Source organism: Babylonia areolata, chromosome 33 (assembly GCF_041734735.1).
Source record: "Babylonia areolata isolate BAREFJ2019XMU chromosome 33, ASM4173473v1, whole genome shotgun sequence".
In the NCBI taxonomy this organism is placed as follows: domain Eukaryota; kingdom Metazoa; phylum Mollusca; class Gastropoda; order Neogastropoda; family Buccinidae; genus Babylonia; species Babylonia areolata.
The window spans coordinates 13,644,659-13,666,103 of record NC_134908.1 but is presented as its reverse complement, the minus strand read 5'-3'; the positions used below and the strand labels follow the sequence as shown (position 1 = coordinate 13,666,103).

Here is a 21,445-nt window from a genome sequence, read left to right as displayed (position 1 = left end):
TTATCAGAACAATATTTTATTGTCTTGTCTTGTATTATATTATATCATTGTTTCTGTCTCACAAGATTTCTCAGTGTGAAATTCAGGCTGCTCTCCCCAGGGAGAGCGCGTCGCTGCACTGAGAGCGTTACCCATTTTGTGCACTTTTTTCTTTTATTGTCTGCAGTTTTGTTTTCCATCGAAGTGGACTCTTCTACTGAGACCGAGACTAGCGTTACATTTTTTGTTGATCGTGTGTATGTATGCATATATGTATACATGTAGGTAGTCAGGAAAGTAGGTATGTGCGGGTGTGTTTGTGCATGCATGCGTGTAGCGGGTTTTGTTGTTGTTGTTGTTGTTGTTGTTTTTAACGCGCCTGATCACATGTGTGTGTGTGTGTGTGTGTGTGTGTGTGTGTGTGTGTGTGTGTGTGCTCGTATGTGCTCACACTCCCACCTGCACACATGTTTTCCAAAGACGGACGGTGCAGGGTAAAGGCAACCTTGTGTCACACTGTGGATGATGTCAGACAGGGTAAAGACAACCTTGTGTCACACTGTGGATGATGTCAGACAGGGTAAAGACAACCTAGTGTCCCATTGTGACTGATGTCAGACAGGGTAAAGACAACCTAGTGTCACATTGTGACTGATGTCAGACAGGGTAAAGGCAACCTAGTGTCCCATTGTGACTGATGTCAGACAGGGTAAAGACAACCTTGTGTCACATTGTGACTGATGTCAGACAGGGTAAAGACAACCTAGTGTCACATTGTGACTGATGTCAGACAGGGTAAAGGCAACCTAGTGTCCCATTGTGACTGATGTCAGACAGGGTAAAGACAACCTAGTGTCACATTGTGACTGATGTCAGACAGGGTAAAGGCAACCTAGTGTCCCATTGTGACTGATGTCAGACAGGGTAAAGACAACCTAGTGTCACATTGTGACTGATGTCAGACAGGGTAAAGACAACCTAGTGTCACATTGTGACTGATGTCAGACAGGGTAAAGACAACCTAGTGTCACATTGTGACTGATGTCAGACAGGGTAAAGACAACCTAGTGTCACATTGTGACTGATGTCAGACAGGGTAAAGACAACCTAGTGTTACACTGTGGATGATGTCAGACAGGGTAAAGACAACCTAGTGTCACACTGTGGATGATGTCAGACAGGGTAAAGACAACCTAGTGTCACATTGTGACTGATGTCAGACAGGGTAAAGACAACCTAGTGTCACATTGTGACTGATGTCAGACAGGGTAAAGACAACCTAGTGTTACACTGTGGATGATGTCAGACAGGGTAAAGACAACCTAGTGTTACACTGTGGATGATGTCAGACAGGGTAAAGACAACCTTGTGTCACACTGTGGATGATGTCAGACAGGGTAAAGACAACCTAGTGTCACATTGTGACTGATGTCAGACAGGGTAAAGACAACCTAGTGTCACATTGTGACTGATGTCAGACAGGGTAAAGACAACCTTGTGTCACACTGTGGATGATGTCAGACAGGGTAAAGACAACCTAGTGTCACATTGTGACTGATGTCAGACAGGGTAAAGACAACCTAGTGTCACATTGTGACTGATGTCAGACAGGGTAAAGACAACCAAGTGTCACATTGTGACTGATGTCAGACAGGGTAAAGACAACCTAGTGTCACATTGTGACTGATGTCAGACAGGGTAAAGACAACCAAGTGTCACACTGTGGATGATGTCAGACAGGGTAAAGACAACCTAGTGTCACATTGTGACTGATGTCAGACAGGGTAAAGACAACCTAGTGTCACATTGTGACTGATGTCAGACAGGGTAAAGACAACCTTGTGTCACACTGTGGATGATGTCAGACAGGGTAAAGACAACCTAGTGTCACATTGTGACTGATGTCAGACAGGATGAAGACAACCAAGTGTCACACTGTGGATGATGTCAGACAGGGTAAAGACAACCTAGTGTCACATTGTGACTGATGTCAGACAGGATGAAGACAACCAAGTGTCACATTGTGACTGATGTCAGACAGGGTAAAGACAACCTTGTGTCACACTGTGGATGATGTCAGACAGGGTAAAGACAACCTAGTGTCACATTGTGACTGATGTCAGACAGGGTAAAGACAACCTTGTGTCACATTGTGACTGATGTCAGACAGGGTAAAGACAACCTTGTGTCACACTGTGGATGATGTCAGACAGGGTAAAGACAACCTAGTGTCACATTATGACTGATGTCAGACAGGATGAAGACAACCAAGTGTCACATTGTGACTGATGTCAGACAGGGTAAAGACAACCTTGTGTCACACTGTGGATGATGTCAGACAGGGTAAAGACAACCTAGTGTCACATTGTGACTGATGTCAGACAGGATGAAGACAACCAAGTGTCACATTGTGACTGATGTCAGACAGGGTAAAGACAACCTTGTGTCACACTGTGGATGATGTCAGACAGGGTAAAGACAACCTAGTGTCACATTGTGACTGATGTCAGACAGGATGAAGACAACCAAGTGTCACACTGTGGATGATGTCAGACAGGGTAAAGACAACCTAGTGTCACATTATGACTGATGTCAGACAGGGTAAAGACAACCTAGTGTCACATTGTGACTGATGTCAGACAGGGTAAAGACAACCTTGTGTCACACTGTGACTGATGTCAGACAGGGTAAAGACAACCAAGTGTCACATTGTGACTGATGTCAGACAGGGTAAAGACAACCTTGTGTCACACTGTGGATGATGTCAGACAGGGTAAAGACAACCAAGTGTCACATTGTGACTGATGTCAGACAGGGTAAAGACAACCTAGTGTTACATTGTGATTGATGTCAGACAGGGTAAAGACAACCTTGTGTCACACTGTGGATGATGTCAGACAGGGTAAAGACAACCTTGTGTCACACTGTGGATGATGTCAGACAGGGTAAAGACAACCTAGTGTCACATTGTGACTGATGTCAGACAGGGTAAAGACAACCTAGTGTCACATTGTGACTGATGTCAGACAGGGTAAAGACAACCTTGTGTCACACTGTGGATGATGTCAGACAGGGTAAAGACAACCTAGTGTCACATTGTGGATGATGTCAGACAGGGTAAAGACAACCTAGTGTCACACTGTGGATGATGTCAGACTGGGTAAAGACAACCTAGTGTCACATTGTGACTGATGTCAGACAGGGTAAAGACAACCTAGTGTCACATTGTGACTGATGTCAGACAGGGTGAAGACAACCTAGTGTCACACTGTGGATGATGTCAGACAGGGTAAAGACAACCTAGTGTCACACTGTGGATGATGTCAAACTGGGTAAAGACAACCTAGTGTCACACTGTGGATGATGTCAGACAGTGACGGAGCTCAGCACTGCACAGAGCACACGGGACCGGGCGACGTCACCAGACAGCAGCTTGTGGCAGCAACCTGTCACTGGTCCTGAACTGATAACACCATGACACACAGCATGTTGTGGTCCTCATGACTGGTCCTGAACTGATAACACCATGACACACAGCATGTTGTGGTCCTCATGACTGGTCCTCAACTGCAGCTAGTAGCAGTAGCAGTAGCAACACTCATGATAATAGTGGTAGTAGCAGCAGTAGCAGCAACACTCATGATGATAGTGATAGTAGCAGCAGCAGCAACACTCATGATAATGATAATAGTGGTAGTAGCAGCAACACTCAAGATAATAGTAGTAGTACCAGCGGTAGCAGCAACACTCATGATAATAGTGGTAGTAGCAGTAGCAACAGCAACACTCATGATGATAGTGGCAGTAGCAGTAGCAGCAGCAACACTCATGATAATAGTGGTAGTAGCTGTAGCAACAGCAACACTCATGATAATAGTGGTAGTAGCAGCTGCAACAACACTCATGATAATAGTGGTAGTGGCAGAAGTAGCAGCAACACTCATGATAATAGTGGTAGTAGCAGTAGCAACAGCAACACTCATGATAATAGTGGCAGTAGCAGCTGCAACAACACTCATGATAATAGTGGTAGTGGCAGAAGTAGCAGCAACACTCATGATAATAGTGGTAGTAGCAGTAGCAGCAGCAACACTCATGATAATAGTAGTAGCAGCAGTAGCAACACTCATGATAATAGTGGTAGCAGCAGCAGCAGCAACACTCATGATAATAGTGGTAGTAGTAGCAGCAGCAACACTCATGATAATAGTGGAAGTAGCAGCAACAGCAACACTCATGATAATAGTGGTAGTAGTAGCAGCAGCAACACTCATTATAATAGTGGTAGTAGCAGCAGCAGCAGCAGCAGCAGCAGCAACACTCATGATAATAGTGGTAGCAGCAGCAGTAGCAGCAACACTCATGATAATAGTGGTAGCAGCAGCAGTAGCAGCAACACTCATGATAATAGTGGTAGCAGCAGCAGCAGCAACACTCATGATAATAATGGTAGTAGCAGCAGCAGCAGCAACACTCGTGATAATAGTGTTAGTAGCAGCAGCAGCAGCAGCAGCAGCAACACTCATGATAATAGTGGTAGTAGCAGCAGCAGCAACACTCATTATAATAGTGGTAGTAGCAGCAGCAGCAGCAGCAGCAGCAACACTCATGATAATAGTGGTAGCAGCAGCAGCAGCAGCAGCAGCAGCAACACTCATGATAATAGTGGTAGTAGCAGCAGCAGCAGCAACACTCGTGATAATAGTGTTAGTAGCAGCAGCAGCAGCAGCAACACTCATGATAATAGTGGTAGTAGTAGCAGCAGCAACACTCATTATAATAGTGGTAGTAGCAGCAGCAGCAGCAGCAACACTCATGATAATAGTGGTAGCAGCAGCAGTAGCAGCAACACTCGTGATAATAGTGGTAGTAGCAGCAGTAGCAGCAACACTCATGATAATAGCGGTAGTAGCAGCAGTAGCAGCAACACTCGTGATAATAGTGGTAGTAGCAGCAGTAGCAGCAACACTCATGATAATAGCGGTAGTAGCAGCAGTAGCAGCAACACTCATGATAATAGCGGTAGTAGCAGCAGTAGCAGCAACACTCGTGATAATAGTGGTAGTAGCAGCAGCAACAACAACACTCATGATAATAGTGTTAGTAGCAGCAGTAGCAGCAACACTCATGATAATAGTGGTAACAGCAGCAGCAGCAGCTCATGATAATAGTGGCAGTAGCAGCAGCAACAACACTCATGATAATAGTGGTAGCAGCAGTAGCAACGTTCATGATAATAGTGGTAGTAGCAGCAGTAGCAACACTTGTGAAAATAGTGGTACCAGCAGCAGCAGCACCTGCAACACTCATGATAATAGTGGTAGTAGCAGCAGCAGCAGTAGCAGCTGCAACACTCATGATAATAGTGGTAGTAGCAGCAGCAGCTGCAACACTCATGATAATAGTGGCAGTAGCAGCAGCAGCTGCAACACTCATGATAATAGTGGTAGTAGCAGCAGCAGCTGCAACACTCATGATAATAGTGGTAGCAGCAGCAGCAGCAGTAGCAGCTGCAACACTCATGATAATAGTGGTAGTAGCAGCAGCAGCAGTAGCAGCTGCAACACTCATGATAATAGTGGTAGTAGCAGCAGCAGCTGCAACACTCATGATAATAGTGGTAGTAGCAGCAGCAGCTGCAACACTCATGATAATAGTGGCAGTTGCAGCAGCAGCTGCAACACTCATGATAATAGTGGTAGTAGCAGCAGCAGCTGCAACACTCATGATAATAGTGGCAGCAGCAGCAGCAACAACACTCATGATAATAGTGGTAGCAGCAGCAGCAACAACAACAGCAGCAGTAGCAGCAGCAACACTCATGATAATAGTGGTAGTAGCAGCAGCAACAACAACAGCAGCAGTAGCAGCAGCAATACTCATGATAATAGTGGTAGTAGCAGCAGCAACAACAACAGCAGCAGTAGCAGCAGCAGCACTCATGATAATAGTGGTAGTAGCAGCAGCAACAACAACAGCAGCAGTAGCAGCAGCAGCACTCATGATAATAGTGGTAGTAGCAGCAGCAACAACAACAGCAGCAGTAGCAGCAACAGTAGTAGTAGTGGTCTTTCTAAAAGAACTTGATTTTCCATATAAAAGGAAGCAGCTCATAGGTCGTGGATGGGGGTTGGAAGTGAAGGGGACCATGTCTATTGTACCTAAAAGAAATGTACGGAATAGAGATAAAAAGAAAGGGAAAAAAAACCTCGGGATAAAAAGGAGAAAGGACCTGGACCTTGCAAGCGGTAATGATCTTTTTCTTTCTTTCCTTCTTTCTTTCTTTCTTTCTTTCTTTCTTTCTCTCTCTTTTGGTGAAAAGAACCTAAACTTCTTTGCTGTATAATTTTATTCTTTTTTGGGGGGGTGTGACTGGGTGGTGTTTAGGAAAAAAAACAAAACTAACGTTATGTTAAAACCACACAAGGTGGACATTAGTTTGTTTTTCTGAGAGCAAAATAGACAGCAGTGAGAGGTGAAGAGAGACGGACAGTATTTTACAGATAGCAGTGTGGCGGTGGGGAGAGAGGGACAGTATTTTACAGACAGCAGTGTGGAGGTTGGGATAGAGGGACAGTATTTTACAGACAGCAGTGGGATGTGAGGAGAAAGGGACAGTATTTTACAGACAGCAGTGTGGAGTATGGGAGAGAGAGGGACAGTATTTTACAGACAGCAGCGCAGAGGTGGGGAGAGAAAGGGGTGGGTGGTGAAGAGAAAGGGACAGTATTTTACAGACAGCAGTGTGGAGGTAGGGAGAGAGGGACAGTATTTTACAGACAGCAGTGTAGAGGTGGGGAGAGAGGGACAGTATTTTACAGACAGCAGTGGGAGGTGAGGAGAAAGGGACAGTATTTTACAGACAGCAGTGTGGAGTGGGTAGAGAGGAACAGTATTTTACAGACAGCAGTTGGAGGTTGGGAGAGAGGGACAGTCATTTACAGACAGCAGTGTGGAGCTGGGGAGAGAGGGACAGTATTTTACAGACAGCAGTGTGGAGGTGGGGAGAGAGGGACAGTATTTTACAGACAGCAGTGTGGAGCTGGGGAGAGAGGGACAATATTTTACAGACAGCAGTGTGGAGGTTGGGAGAGAGGGACAGTATTTTATAGACAGCAGTGTGGAGGTGGGGAGAGAGGGACAGTATTTTACAGACAGCAGTGTGGCAATGGGAAGAGAGGGACAGTATTTTACAGACAGCAATATGGAGGTGGGGAGAGAGGGACAGTATTTTACAGACGGCAGGGTGGAGGTTGGGAGAGAGGGACAGTATTTTATAGACAGCAGTATGGAGGTGGGGAGAGAGGGACAGTATTTTACAGACAGCAGTGTGGCAATGGGAAGAGATGGACAGTATTTTACAGACAGCCGTGTGGAGGTGGGAAGAGAGGGACAGTATTTTACAGACAGCAATGTGGAGGTGGGGAGAGAGGGACAGTATTTTACAGACAGCAGTGTGGAGGTTGGGAGAAAGGGACAGTATTTTACAGACAGCAGTGTGGAGTTTGGGAGAGAGAAGGACAGCATTTTACAGACAGCAGTGTGGAGGTGGGGAGAGAGGGACAGTATTTTACAGACAGCAGTGTGGCGATGGGAAGAGAGGGACAGTATTTTACAGACAGCCGTGTGGAGGTTGGGAGAAAGGGACAGTATTTTACAGACAGCTGTGTGGAGTTTGGGAGAGAGAGGGACAGTATTTTACAGACAGCAATGTGGAGGTGGATAGAGATGGGCAGTATTCTACAGACAGCAGTGTGGAGGGTCGTAGAGAGGGACAGTATCTTACAGGCAGCTGTGTGGAGGTTGTGAGAGAGGGACAGTATTTTACAGACAGCAGTGTGGAGGTGGGGAGAGAGGGACAGTATTTTACAGACAGCAATGTGGAGGTGGATAGAGATGGGCAGTATTCTACAGACAGCAGTGTGGAGGGTCGTAGAGAGGGACAGTATTTTACAGACAGCAGTGTGGAGGTTGTGAGAGAGGGACAGTATTTTACAGACAGCAGTGTGGAGGTGGGGAGAGAGGGACAGTATTTTACAGACAGCAATGTGGAGGTGGGGAGAGAGGGACAGTATTTTACAGACAGCAGTGTGGAGGTTGGGAGAAAGGGACAGTATTTTACAGACAGCAGTGTGGAGTTTGGGAGAGAGAAGGACAGCATTTTACAGACAGCAGTGTGGAGGTGGGGAGAGAGGGACAGTATTTTACAGACAGCAGTGTGGCGATGGGAAGAGAGGGACAGTATTTTACAGACAGCCGTGTGGAGGTTGGGAGAAAGGGACAGTATTTTACAGACAGCTGTGTGGAGTTTGGGAGAGAGAGGGACAGTATTTTACAGACAGCAATGTGGAGGTGGATAGAGATGGGCAGTATTCTACAGACAGCAGTGTGGAGGGTCGTAGAGAGGGACAGTATCTTACAGGCAGCTGTGTGGAGGTTGTGAGAGAGGGACAGTATTTTACAGACAGCAGTGTGGAGGTTGGGAGAGAGGGACAGTATTTTACAGACAGCAGTGGGAGGTTGGGAGAGAGGGACAGTATTTTACAGACAGCAATGTGGAGGTTGGGAGAAAAGGACAGTATTTTACAGACAACAGTGTGGAGGTTGGAAGAGAGGGACCATATTTTACAGACAGCAGTGTAGAGGTGGGGAGATAGGGACAGTATTTTACAGACAGCCGTGTGGAGGTGGGGAGTGAGGGACAGTATTTTACAGACAGCAGTGTGGAGGTGGGGAGAGAGGGACAGTATTTTATAGACAGCAGTGCGGAGGTTGGGAGAGAGGGACTGTATTTTACAGACAGCAGTGTGAAGGTTGTGAGAGAGGGACAGTATTTTACTGACAGCAGTGTAGACGTGGGGAGGGAGGGACAATATTTTACAGGCCAACTAATGTCGCTTCACACGGCAGGTGCCATCTTTAATCTGGACCTCCGTGACAGACAGAGCAGGGTGGAACGGACTGCAGGAAGGAATGGCATGTGTGCTCACCATCAGAAAGCGAAAGGTGTGGGAAGGAAGAGGGAAGGTTGGAGGTGGGAGAGAGAGGAGGAGGTGGCGTCTTGTCTCTGTTTTGATGTGTGTGTGTGTGTGTGTGTGTGCACATGATCCCCCTTCTCTGCCTGTCACCTGACCCTCCACACACACGACACAGGACAGTGAGTGCTGTGCTGTGCTGTGCTGTGCTGCACGTGCAGACCACAGTGTTCAGTTAGATTCAGGGTCTCCAGACAGCATGTAGGGATATGTGTTTTGTGCCAGCCGGGATTGATGGGGAAGGGGAACCACCGATAACACTGAGTCACTGGTCAATAGTGTCACTGGAGCGTGTCAATTACTGGACAATGTTATGTGTTGGAATGCCAGAGCTCTGAGATTATACTGTACACTGTCTGGTACTACATTATTGTAACAGCCCATTCGCCTGTGTTCGTTCGTAGATACACAAAAGAACATTCCATATACGTAAAGAGGGGAAGGAAAAACGTCCGTATTTTCCTGACATACAGACTGCTTCATTGATATGGAATCACGATCAATGGGAACAGTAGAGTCAGATCTGAGAGATTCATAAAGAAATCGTGAAATTCAACTTTACCTTAACGGTTCAGGAACACGAATCCATCACAAAACCCCCAGAGCAAGTTTAACTATTCATCTATTAAATTATTTATCTATTAATCAATTTATTTATGCATTCATGTGTTTATTTGTTATAATTATTATAATAATGGATGATGATGATGATTATGATGATGATTGGGCAGTTATACAGCGCTTTTCCGACGGCCCAAAGCGTATGACATTTAAAACGAAAAATAGAATCGACGTCTGGATGAAATGAGAAAGGGGAACAATGGCGAAAGGAATCACACACACACACTCTCTCTCTTTCTCTCTTTCTCTCTCTCTCTATCTGTCTGTCTGTCTGTCTGTCTGTCTGTCTGTCTGTCTGTCTCTCTCTCTCTCTCTCTCTCTCTCTCTCTCTCTCTCTCTCTCTCTCTCTCTCTCTCTCTCTCTCACCCGCGCGAGCATGGATTCTAGGTAAAAAAAAGGGACAGATACTATTTTGTTCGTATTGACTGAATAGATGTGTTTTGAGAATGTTCATCCAAACTGGTTGGAGGACCAACAAAAGACAATCTGTCGTGTCAAAGCTTACAACACACACTTGCCAGTGTACTGCCATTTATCTGAAGACATTATGATAGGTGTATAAGGTTAGTAAGGTTGATAATAGACCAGTTGTACTGCTTACATATACCGTAGACCAAGAGTTACATGTAAACAACTCCAACCGAACAAACTTGACCTTAAGGGTGTAGACGCCAATAGGTCGTTAAACTCCGCCTGTAGTAGTAGTTACATGTTGCAGCTGACAGGCTTGTTATAGTGACCAGGGTAGGTATGTGTGAACTCAGTGTGTGCCATACCATACCATCTGTTACAATGTAAATCACGTTTGTCGTGGGATCAGATTGACAAACTGAATGTTTTTAACAGGGCTATATTCATGAAGCTGTTGACAATTGGGGGACTTTTTTTTAATGTAGTTGGTACACATGTGTATGCATACCCATCAAACAAAGAGGGGTGGGGTTGTGGGGGTATATACAGTTCGTAAAATGGTGTATGATAAGTGTGGCTGTTCGTTCGACTGATACACAAAAGCATACAATTACGAATGCGCTGAGCACTTATATGCGCGCGTAAGCACGTACTCACACACACACACACACACACACACACACACACACACAAACGCGTACGCGCACACTCACGCATACTTACACACATTGTCTACGTCTAATATCACTTCAAGTGGAAAGACATTAAACTGAAGACAACAACAACGACAACACATCGTCTAGGTCACATTGTGTGATAGAACGTTGAAAGAAGTATTACTACACACACACACACACACACACACACACACACACACACAGAGAGAGAGAGAGAGAGAGAGAGAGAGAGAAGCAGTCCAGCGAAAGACCTGACTGTAACATAAGGGTGGGGAAGGTGGGGTGTGAGGAGAGAGGGTGGGGCAATAATCCGTGTGATAACACAATCGCTTCCACCACCCACACCCCTGCCGGCTGTTGCCATGATCATTCCCACGTCCTCCGAGGGAAGAAAACAAAAGGGTTAAAACAAATTGAAACAACAAAACAATCTAGAATACAAGAGGGTTAAAACAAGTTGAAACAACAAAACAATCTAGAATACAAGAGGGTTAAAACAAGTTGAAACAACAAAACAATCTAGAATACAAGAGGGTTAAAACAAGTTGAAACAACAAAACAATCTAGAATACAAGGGGGTTAAAACAAGTTGAAACAACAAAACAATCTAGAATACAAGAGGGTTAAAACAAGTTGAAACAACAAAACAATCTAGAATACAAGGGGGTTAAAACAAGTTGAAACAACAAAACAATCTAGAATACAAGAGGGTTAAAACAAGTTGAAACAACAAAACAATCTAGAATACAAGAGGGTTAAAACAAGTTGAAACAACTAAACAATCTAGAAAGAAGAGACAAACAAAACGCGGGACTGGTGTGGATAGTCCGTCAGGTCAGGTGGGCCGGGTCTGTGTGTCACGTGACAGGTGGGCGCTCTGTGTGGTGACAACAGCAGGGCGTGATGTTGTATTCACCATCTGTCGACACTCTGTTAATCACTACGGCTGCCTTGTGGGGGTGGGCGGGCAGGGTGGGGGTGGGGGCGTGGCCTGACTACAAGCCATGCTGTGGTGCTGTCAGGCAGTGCCTGTTATAGACAGCTCTTTGTTTTAATAACCACTGGGCTGTTCGTGGTGCTGGCTATGCTGTGTGCTGTCACAGATTTGTTTGGATTCCACCTTGTTTGAAGAAGTGTTTTTTGCGCGTTGTGTGGTGTGGTGCTGTTCATCTTGTGGTGGTGGTTGTGGATGTGGACTGCTGTGAGGCCGTGCTGGCGAAGAGTTGTGTTGTCATTCTGCTGCTTCAAGCCTCATCTTTGTAGTGCCAAGACGGTCCTGTTGTCCTCATTATTATTAAGGTGCAGCTGACTGATTGAAACTGAAAGATGTATTATTTTATGTTGTCTTTATTTGTGAACTATTTATTACCTTAATTCTTTTCCTTTGAATACCTTCTCCCTGGTTGGTGGTACTGTGATTTCCATATCAGAACAGTGTAGTGGTTCTTTGTTGGAGACAACAATTACAACTGATAACACTGCTGCTGCTACTGCTGTTACACTGCAACTGCTACTGGGGCTGTTGTTTCTTCTATCGATATGTGGGGCATGGTGACAATTGTAGGCACACACACACACACACACACACACACACACATGCACATACTCGCACGCTCACGTGATAGTACCATGGGTCTCCACCTCTACCCCCTTGTGCTGTAAACACGGGTGAAGCCAGTGTGTGCAGTCAGTGGTCAGGCACATGGCTACCTGCATCTCTGCCACTCACCAAACCAAAGCCATATTGCCGCCAGATGTCAGCCCCTGTCCTGCCCTGACTGCCACTCGGACTGGTAGAGCTGGCTGTGGCCTGTCCTTGAGGTCAAGGCGTTCAGGTCTTGGTGTTGTATAAAGGTTGCGTTGTTCGAGGGGGTGAGTCCTGGCTGTCTGTCCGGCTGGGAGGTCCGTCTCGTGATCCAAGGGCAAGTCCTGGCTGTCTGAATAGGGCTGAGGTCCTGGCTGTCCGAATAGGGCTGAGGTCCTGGCTGTCTGAATAGGGCTGAGGTCCTGGCTGTCCGAATAGGGCTGACGTCCTGGCTGGCTGAATAGGGCTGAGGTCCTGGCTGTCCAAATAGGGCTGAGGTCCTGGCTGAGGTCCTGGCTGTCTGAATAGGGCTGAGGTCCTGGCTGAATAGGGCTGAGGTCCTGGCTGTCCGAGTAGGGCTGAGGTCCTGGCTGTCTGAATAGGGCTGAGGTCCTGGCTGAGGTCCTGGCTGTCCGAATAGGGCTGAGGTCCTGGCTGTCTGAATAGGGCTGAGGTCCTGGCTGTCCGAATAGGGCTGAGGTCCTGGCTGTCTGAATAGGGCTGAGGTCCTGGTTGAGGTCCTGGCTGTCTGAATAGGGCTGAGGTCCTGGCTGTCTGAATAGGGCTGAGGTCCTGGCTGTCTGAATAGGGCTGAGGTCCTGGCTGAGGTCCTGGCTGTCTGAATAGGGCTGAGGTCCTGGCTGTCCGAATAGGGCTGAGGTCCTGGCTGAGGTCCTGGCTGTCTGAATAGGGCTGAGGTCCTGGCTGTCTGAATAGGGCTGAGGTCCTGGCTGAGGTCCTAGCTGTCTGAATAGGGCTGAGGTCCTGGCTGAGGTCCTGGCTGTCCGAATAGGGCTGAGGTCCTGGCTGTCTGAATAGGGCTGAGGTCCTGGCTGTCCGAATAGGGCTGAGGTCCTGGCTGTCTGAATAGGGCTGAGGTCCTGGCTGTCCGAATAGGGCTGAGGTCCTGGTGTCCGAATAGGGCTGAGGTCCTGGCTATCCGAATAGGGCTGAGGTCCTAGCTGTCTGAATAGGGCTGAGGTCCTGGCTGTCCCGTGGACTGTGGGTCGGCGCTGAGACTGCAGCAGATGAAGTGGTGTAGGGGGAGATGGGGAGGGGGGTACGTCAAACGGTGAGCATGGCTGGACACAAGGACGAGGCGAGAGGCTTGGGAGGAAAAGGGGGAGGGGGGGATGATCAGCACAGCGTGGAGAAGACACCTGTGTTCAGGACTACAGCTCTCTCTCTCTCTCTCTCTCTCTCTCTCTATATATATATATATATATATATATATATATATATATAAAAAGATATAGTACTGACCACTCGCCTAACTGTCCTGTGCGGACAGCGGCTACCAGCCACCTGAACCCTGACCTGGTCATTGAGGGGAGAGGTGTGGAGATCCATGGTACACCCCCACTCAAACCCCATCCAGTCAAAGATAGAGAGTTTTTCAACCAATGCCGTTTCCGCTGACACGTCTACAAAACAATCTGTCACTACTTCCATTACCACAGATACTGATGCTGCTTTTACTGATGCTACTACGACTGCTACTACTACTACTACCACCACCACCACCACCACTACTATCACCGCCACTACCACAACTACTACTGCTGCTGCTACTACTGCTATTATTACTTTAATCCTTGCTTATGGTGCTGGTATACTACTACTGCCGCTGTCGTACTACGGCAGCTGCTACGGTGAAAACTGCTTCTTCTCCCCCTCCTCTTCCCCCTCCTCCTCCTCCTCCTCGTACTACTACTACTACTACTACTACTACTACTATAACTGCTACTGCTATTGTGATTCTAGCTGAAGCTGGAGTTCTTATTAACGAGAAAAGTAAATAAACGAATACATATTTTTTTTAAAGAATATTATGATTATGTAGATAATAAATGAATGAGCGAATGAACAAAAAGAAATGTTTCAAATTGATAAATATACTATTTCCCTTATGAAAAGTTGGGTAACAAGCAGACAGAATCAGTGGCCAAGTAGAATGGTGGTCAGAATTACTTCACCAAACACTAAGTAATGGCTGTATGCTTTTTTTTTCTTTTTTTTTCTTTTTTTTAATGATTGAATACTTTTGTGGTTGTTTGGCTGAAAACAAGACCACAGTCTGAGACCTTAGCAGACCATAGGATTTCAGCGCATATTGTGAGGAAGCTTAGTTTACTGTTTCTAATGACTAGATTATATTTTTATAATCAGGAAAAAAAATTAACCCGTTTCACAAGGTCTTTCTTCTGTTTGACTATTTTTTGTCTGTTCCCGGTTTTTCTTGTTTGTCAAGATGTAAACAAAAGAGCAAACATGGCATACCAATAAAACAAGCAAATCAAAAGATGACCCAAATTGCCGATTTCTCCTAAGAAGATAGGGGTAACCACACCCACAGGTAAATTTCGCGAGTACCACTCGCATGGAAGTCGCTAGGGTTTGAAACTCTGAAAAGGTTCGATACGGTGTTTGTCGTGATGGTGACTGGTGTGGTCCGTACAGTGATCAGTGACAGTGAGAACCTGGCAGTTTACATTACCTGCTTCACTGATACCCATCTCCGTTCTTCTACTGGTTTATTTATTCCTTTTCATCTCAGGCCATGTGGGAGGAACGTCCATGGAGGGAGAAGGTGGGGGTGGGGGGGAATTGATGAACCGAACTCTTGGTTATGATGACTTCACACACACACACACACACACACACACACACACACACACACACACACACACACATATATATATATATATATATATATAGAGAGAGAGAGAGAGAGAGAGAGAGAGAGAGAGAGAGAGAAGTAGTGACAGAGAGGGGGGAGTTAGGGGAGTGAGAGGGCGGGGAGGGACAGAAGATATGAGTTAATCGTCAAGGTCCCATGGTGGCACAGAGAGACAGAGAGAGAAGGGGAAGGAGAAAGGAGGGTGGTTTATGGAGGGTGGGTTTGGGGGTTAATTGTGCGTGCGGTAACTGACCTCAGCTGCCTGATGTTGAAGAAAGGAAAGCCCATCTGTGTGCCAACCGATCACACACACACACACACACACACACACACATACATAGGGCAGTGTGGATGGGTCGTGGTGGTGGTGACACGTGTGTGGTCAGAACAAACACCTAAAAACCATGTGCGTGCACTGCCAGGCACGCATGCCAATCAATAGGCCAGCACACGTCAATACTTCTGTGCATTGATTGCCATAGCTGTGTAAAAAAAAAGAAAAGAAAAAAAAACAACGAACTGTCCGTAGCAATAGCTATAACAATGAAAATGAAACCGTCCATGGTAGTTGCTGTCCCAGTAAAGAAAACTGCCCTGCGGCTATTGTCACAGCAGTATAAAAAACCAAAACATCGTCCGTGACAACTGCCGTATCAATGAGAGAAAGTCTGTGTTTGTTGCACTATGAGTGAAGGAATTATCTGTGTGTGTTCTTATACCAGTAAAGGAATTACCCGTGGTAGTTGCCACGCCAGTAAAATAATCACCTGTAGTAGTTGCCACGCCAGTAAAATAATATGCGCCATGGCTGCTATGAAAGTGAAAGTCTTGTCTGTGGTGATTGCCATACCAGCTGAATAATTATGCACGATAATAATTTTTGCTCTTCTGATAAAAGAATTGCTCGTGTGAATTGCTAGAGCAGTTGAATAAAGATGTCTGTGACAATTACCATGGCAGTGAAAGACTTGCACATGTCAATTTCCAAAGCCGAAAACTGTCCCTGCCAGGTGCTGTTCCGGTGACACAAGTGAAAAGAACAGTGGTGGTGTCCGGGGCGGGGGCTTGTCTGTTGTTCTGGGACACAGATTGTGTCGCGTCCACTCTGTCTCTCCGTCTCTTACTCTCTCTGCCTCTCTGTCTCTGTCTTTGTCTCCCTCCCTCTGTCTGTCTGTCTCTCTCACAGTCTCTGTGTCTCTGTGTGTGTGTGTATGTGTGTGTGTGTGTGTGTGTGTGTGTGTGTATCTATTTATATATGTATGTATGTGCGTGTGTATACATTGAGTTTGTGTGAGTGTATGTGTGAGCGCACGAGCGCTTTTACATTGGAGACGGGGAAGCAGGGGTGGAGGAAAGGGGAGACAGAAAGAGCACTGTGAGTGCTGTGTAGTGTGTTGACAGGTACAGCAGGAGACAGCTCTGTGAGTGCTGTGTAGTGTGTTGACAGGTACAGCAGGAGACAGCTCTGTGAGTGCTGTGTAGTGTGTTGACAGGTACAGCAGGAGACAGCTCTGTGAGTGCTGTGTAGTGTGTTGACAGGTACAGCAGGAGACAGCTCTGTGAGTGCTGTGTAGTGTGTTGACAGGTACAGCAGGAGACAGCTCTGTGAGTGCTGTGTAGTGTGTTGACAGGTACAGCAGGTGAGTGCTGTGTAGTGTGTTGACAGGTACAGCAGGAGACAGCTCTGTGAGTGCTGTGTAGTGTGTTGACAGGTACAGCAGGTGACAGCTCTGTGAGTGCTGTGTAGTGTGTTGACAGGTACAGCAGGAGACAGCTCTGTGAGTGCTGTGTAGTGTGTTGACAGGTACAGCAGGAGACAGCTCTGTGAGTGCTGTGTAGTGTGTTGACAGGTACAGCAGGAGACAGCTCTGTGAGTGCTGTGTAGTGTGTTGACAGGTACAGCAGGAGACAGCTCTGTGAGTGCTGTGTAGTGTGTTGACAGGTACAGCAGGAGACAGCTCTGTGAGTGCTGTGTAGTGTGTTGACAGGTACAGCAGGAGACAGCTCTGTGAGTGCTGTGTAGTGTGTTGACAGGTACAGTAGGAGACAGCTCTGTGAGTGCTGTGTAGTGTGTTGACAGGTACAGCAGGTGACAGCTCTGTGAGTGCTGTGTAGTGTGTTGACAGGTACAGTAGGAGACAGCTCTGTGAGTGCTGTGTAGTGTGTTGACAGGTACAGCAGGAGACAGCACTGTGAGTGCTGTGTAGTGTGTTGACAGGTACAGCAGGTGACAGCTCTGTGAGTGCTGTGTAGTGTGTTGACAGGTACAGCAGGTGACAGCTCTGTGAGTGCTGTGTAGTGTGTTGACAGGTACAGCAGGTGACAGCTCTGTGAGTGCTGTGTAGTGTGTTGACAGGTACAGTAGGAGACAGCTCTGTGAGTGCTGTGTAGTGTGTTGACAGGTACAGCAGGTGACAGCTCTGTGAGTGCTGTGTAGTGTGTTGACAGGTACAGCAGGTGACAGCTCTGTGAGTGCTGTGTAGTGTGTTGACAGGTACAGCAGGTGACAGCTCTGTGAGTGCTGTGTAGTGTGTTGACAGGTACAGCAGGTGACAGCTCTGTGAGTGCTGTGTAGTGTGTTGACAGGTACAGTAGGAGACAGCTCTGTGAGTGCTGTGTAGTGTGTTGACAGGTACAGCAGGTGACAGCTCTGTGAGTGCTGTGTAGTGTGTTGACAGGTACAGCAGGAGACAGCTCTGTGAGTGCTGTGTAGTGTGTTGACAGGTACAGCAGGAGACAGCCAAGCTCCAGTTGGTGTTTTTGTTTTGTTTTTCATTTCGGTCTGACTTTTAGTTTTGTGTTTTTCTAGAAGACTGAAAAGTTTGATGTAGAGGAACAAGACAGTTTTTTGTGTTGATTTGTTTGTTGTTGTTGTTTTTTGTTGTTGTTTGTTTTGTTTTGTTTTTGTTTGTTTGGTTTTGTTGTTGTTGTTGTTTTGTTTGTTTTTGTTGTGTGTTTGTTTTTTGTTGTTGTTGTTTTGTTTTTGTTGTTGTTGTTGTTGTTGTTTTTTATTGGTGGGGGGGGGGGGGGTCAAATTAAATCATTTCCTTCCACTCTTCCATATCACTTTTACTGGATGATTTGAACCGGGTGACATTGCACCAGATTCTGTCGGTGATTAGTTTCTGGTTGCACTTTACTCCACTTTCTCCTTGCTTTTGGCACTGTTTTGTTTTCTGGCATTTATATTCACAGGATATTGACCTTTTTTAACCCTTGTCAAACTGAGAGGGTCTTGGGTCAGTTTCAAGCCTCTACTTTTGTTGGGAAGATTATTTCATGGTACTTTCATATGTTGGTTGTGGTAATGATGGTCTTCAGTACCAAGAGGATTGAATTGGAAATCGTTGGGTAATGGTTGAAGGCATGTCGTACCAATTTTAAGGCCCCTATAATTACAATACACACCTGGATGGTTTCAGTTTTGTTTGTGATATGTGCGGTTTGTTGGTAAAATTAATGTATTATATCAGCAGATAATGAGTGGGGTATAACATTATATACAGTCTTTGGGAATTTGGAGAATTGGATTGGTTTTATCGCTGATAACAGAAACCTATTTTAAAAGACGAGAACTGAGTGCATTAATCCGTTTTAAAGAACTGCTGGCCTACTCTCATTTCAAGGGAAAGACTGTTTTGTTCGCGCGCGTGTGGTGGCATTACATGTTATGTCAAAGCAATTTCCTGCAGTTTTCCCTACCTCTAATTTGAATGATAATACTCCACCTTTCCAATCAGCCGTGTTGTGGAAGCCAATAAAACAACGGCCTGTACAACCCCCCCCCCCCCCCCCCCCCCACCTTTTCCTGCCGACCTTATTGATCCCCTTGAAATGGAGGCTGCTCTGTCCTGCTGGGGCACTAGCACGTGGTGTGTCAGCTGCTTTCGGTGTTCGGCACACAGCATACTATTGCTCGAGGTAATTCACTGTCCTGTTATTTATAATCTGGCCAATAACAAAAAAAACTATGGATTGTCATTTTCGCTTGTATGTATTGTTTCTCGGAAGTTGTGGGGTTTATATGCATATGAAGTTTTTTGGCACAGAAACACTCATAGTTTTGTTTGTTTGTTTTCATCAGGATCTGATTCTGATTGTAGGAGTGTTGTGTATCAAATGGTTTATGGACCATGTTCATCATTTCAGGGAGGTTTCTACTCGTTTCATTTTTTGGAGGATATTCTAGGAAGTGTTGTTTGGCTGTTGCCGTGTGTGTGCTGTGGCTGTGTCATGTTGTGCATGGCATTTATCACTGACCTGTTCGTTCTGGTATGGAGGACCCCTTCCTTGTGGCTGTTCAATGTTTCCACAATTAATTATTATAATGGTAATAATGATAATGATGATAATTATAATAATAATGATAATAATGATGATGATGATCATGATGATGACAGTGATGATGATGATGATGATAGTAATGATGATGATGATAATGATGATGATGATGAAGTATTGCAGCGATAGATACAGGGTTCCAAGCGCTTTCTATGACTCGATCATTAACAAGTTAAAGATGATTATTTGTGGTTAATAATTTTGTTTTTATATTAAACAGACAAGCATACACGAACATAGGAACTGCCAAAGCACACACACACACACACACACACACACACACACACACACACACACACACACACACACACACACACACATATATATATATATATATATATATATATATATATATATATATCGTTAATTTCTCGTTGAAACCTCCAGCCCGCTTACTATTCAAGAAATATACGTATTGTTGTTATCATCATCATCATCTTAACCATTGTTACTATTATTATCATCAAGATCATCATCTTCATCATCATTATCATTACTCACGCGAAGTTAAGTTTTCGTTTTTGCGTTTAGAATCACACCCCTTCTCACGCCTGATCTCATACATGCACGTGCGCAAGCGCGCTTCTGTGCCTGAATGTGGAGATACATTGTATATATATATAAAAAAAAAAATTAAAAAAAACAATACAAAACGTATGTGGAAATGGTGCTGATATTAGAGTTGTGTGTGGGTTGGAGGAGAGGAAGGGGTGTTTCAGGATCTTTGTTTACTCTTTGTTTTCCCTCCTGTTATCAGTGCGAGGTGGGGAATTCTGTATTGCACCTGTTTGACCGTGTATTGTACTTGTAGCGTCGTATCGTATTGTATGTAGTATCGAACCGTATCGTATTGTATTGTGTGAGGCATTGTCACACCAGTGTATTGTACGTGTAGTATCGTATTGTATTGTACGTGTAGTATCGTATTGTATTGTATTGTGTGAGGCATTGTCACACCAGTGTATTGTACGTGTAGTATCGTATTGTATTGTACGTGTAGTATCGTATTGTATTGTTTTGTGTGAGGCATTGTCACACCAGTGTATTGTACGTGTAGTATCGTATCGTATTGTACTGTGTGAGGCATTGTCACACCATTGTATTATACGTGTAGTATCGTATTGTATTGTGTCGTGTGAGGCATTGTCACACCAGTGTATTGTACGTGTAGTATCGTATTGTATTGTATTGTGTGAGGCATTGTCACACCATCGTATTGTATTGTATTGTGTGAGGCATTGTCACACCATCGTATCGTATTGTATTGTGTGAGGCATTGTCACACCATCGTATTGTATTGTATTGTGTGAGGCATTGTCACACCATCGTATTGTATTGTATTGTGTGAGGCATTGTCACACCATCGTATCGTATTGTATTGTGTGAGGCATTGTCACACCATCGTATTGTATTGTATTGTGTGAGGCATTGTCACACCATCGTATTGTATTGTATTGTGTGAGGCATTGTCACACCAGATTCACAGTGTTACATGGGGACGCGTGTCTCCACAGTCCACCGCTGTCCCATTTGTATTTCTAGTTTTATAACTGCAGGTGTGTCTCTTTCACAAAGTGCATTTTTCAGTAGAAATTTGCATAGGACACCCTTCTTCTTCTTTGTTTCTTTCCTCTTTTTTTTTTTTTTTTCTCTCTCTCTCTCTTCCCTTCTTTTTTTTTCTGCCCCATCATCGGCACCGTTTCAGTGGCATTACTCCCACGCCACTCATTTAGATTCCCCCATACACGGCCACAGCCGGGTTCGTCCGTCGCAGTTCCAGCGTCGACAGTCCACAGGGAACCATTGATGTTAGATCGCCAGGAGGCTACACACCAGAGGAGACCCTGCACTGCTGCTGAGTCACTTCGATGGTGTTCAGTGGTGCCTGTTCTGATTT

The 21,445-nt window shown here is 45.5% G+C and overlaps 1 protein-coding gene across 4 annotated transcripts in view; it reads left to right on the top strand.

Moving 5' to 3' along the window:
• Positions 1–21,445, top strand: part of LOC143276779 (neo-calmodulin-like) — a 249,390-nt gene that overhangs the window by 167,220 nt on the left and 60,725 nt on the right. Inside the window, exon 1 of one of the 4 annotated variants that reach the window (XM_076581418.1) lies at positions 11,833–12,022. The exons of the other annotated variants lie outside the window; for them this stretch is intronic. The gene's annotated coding sequence lies outside the window, so the exon portion shown is untranslated. Of the gene's footprint in view, positions 1–11,832; positions 12,023–21,445 lie in introns of those variants that run through there. 4 annotated transcript variants of the gene reach the window in all.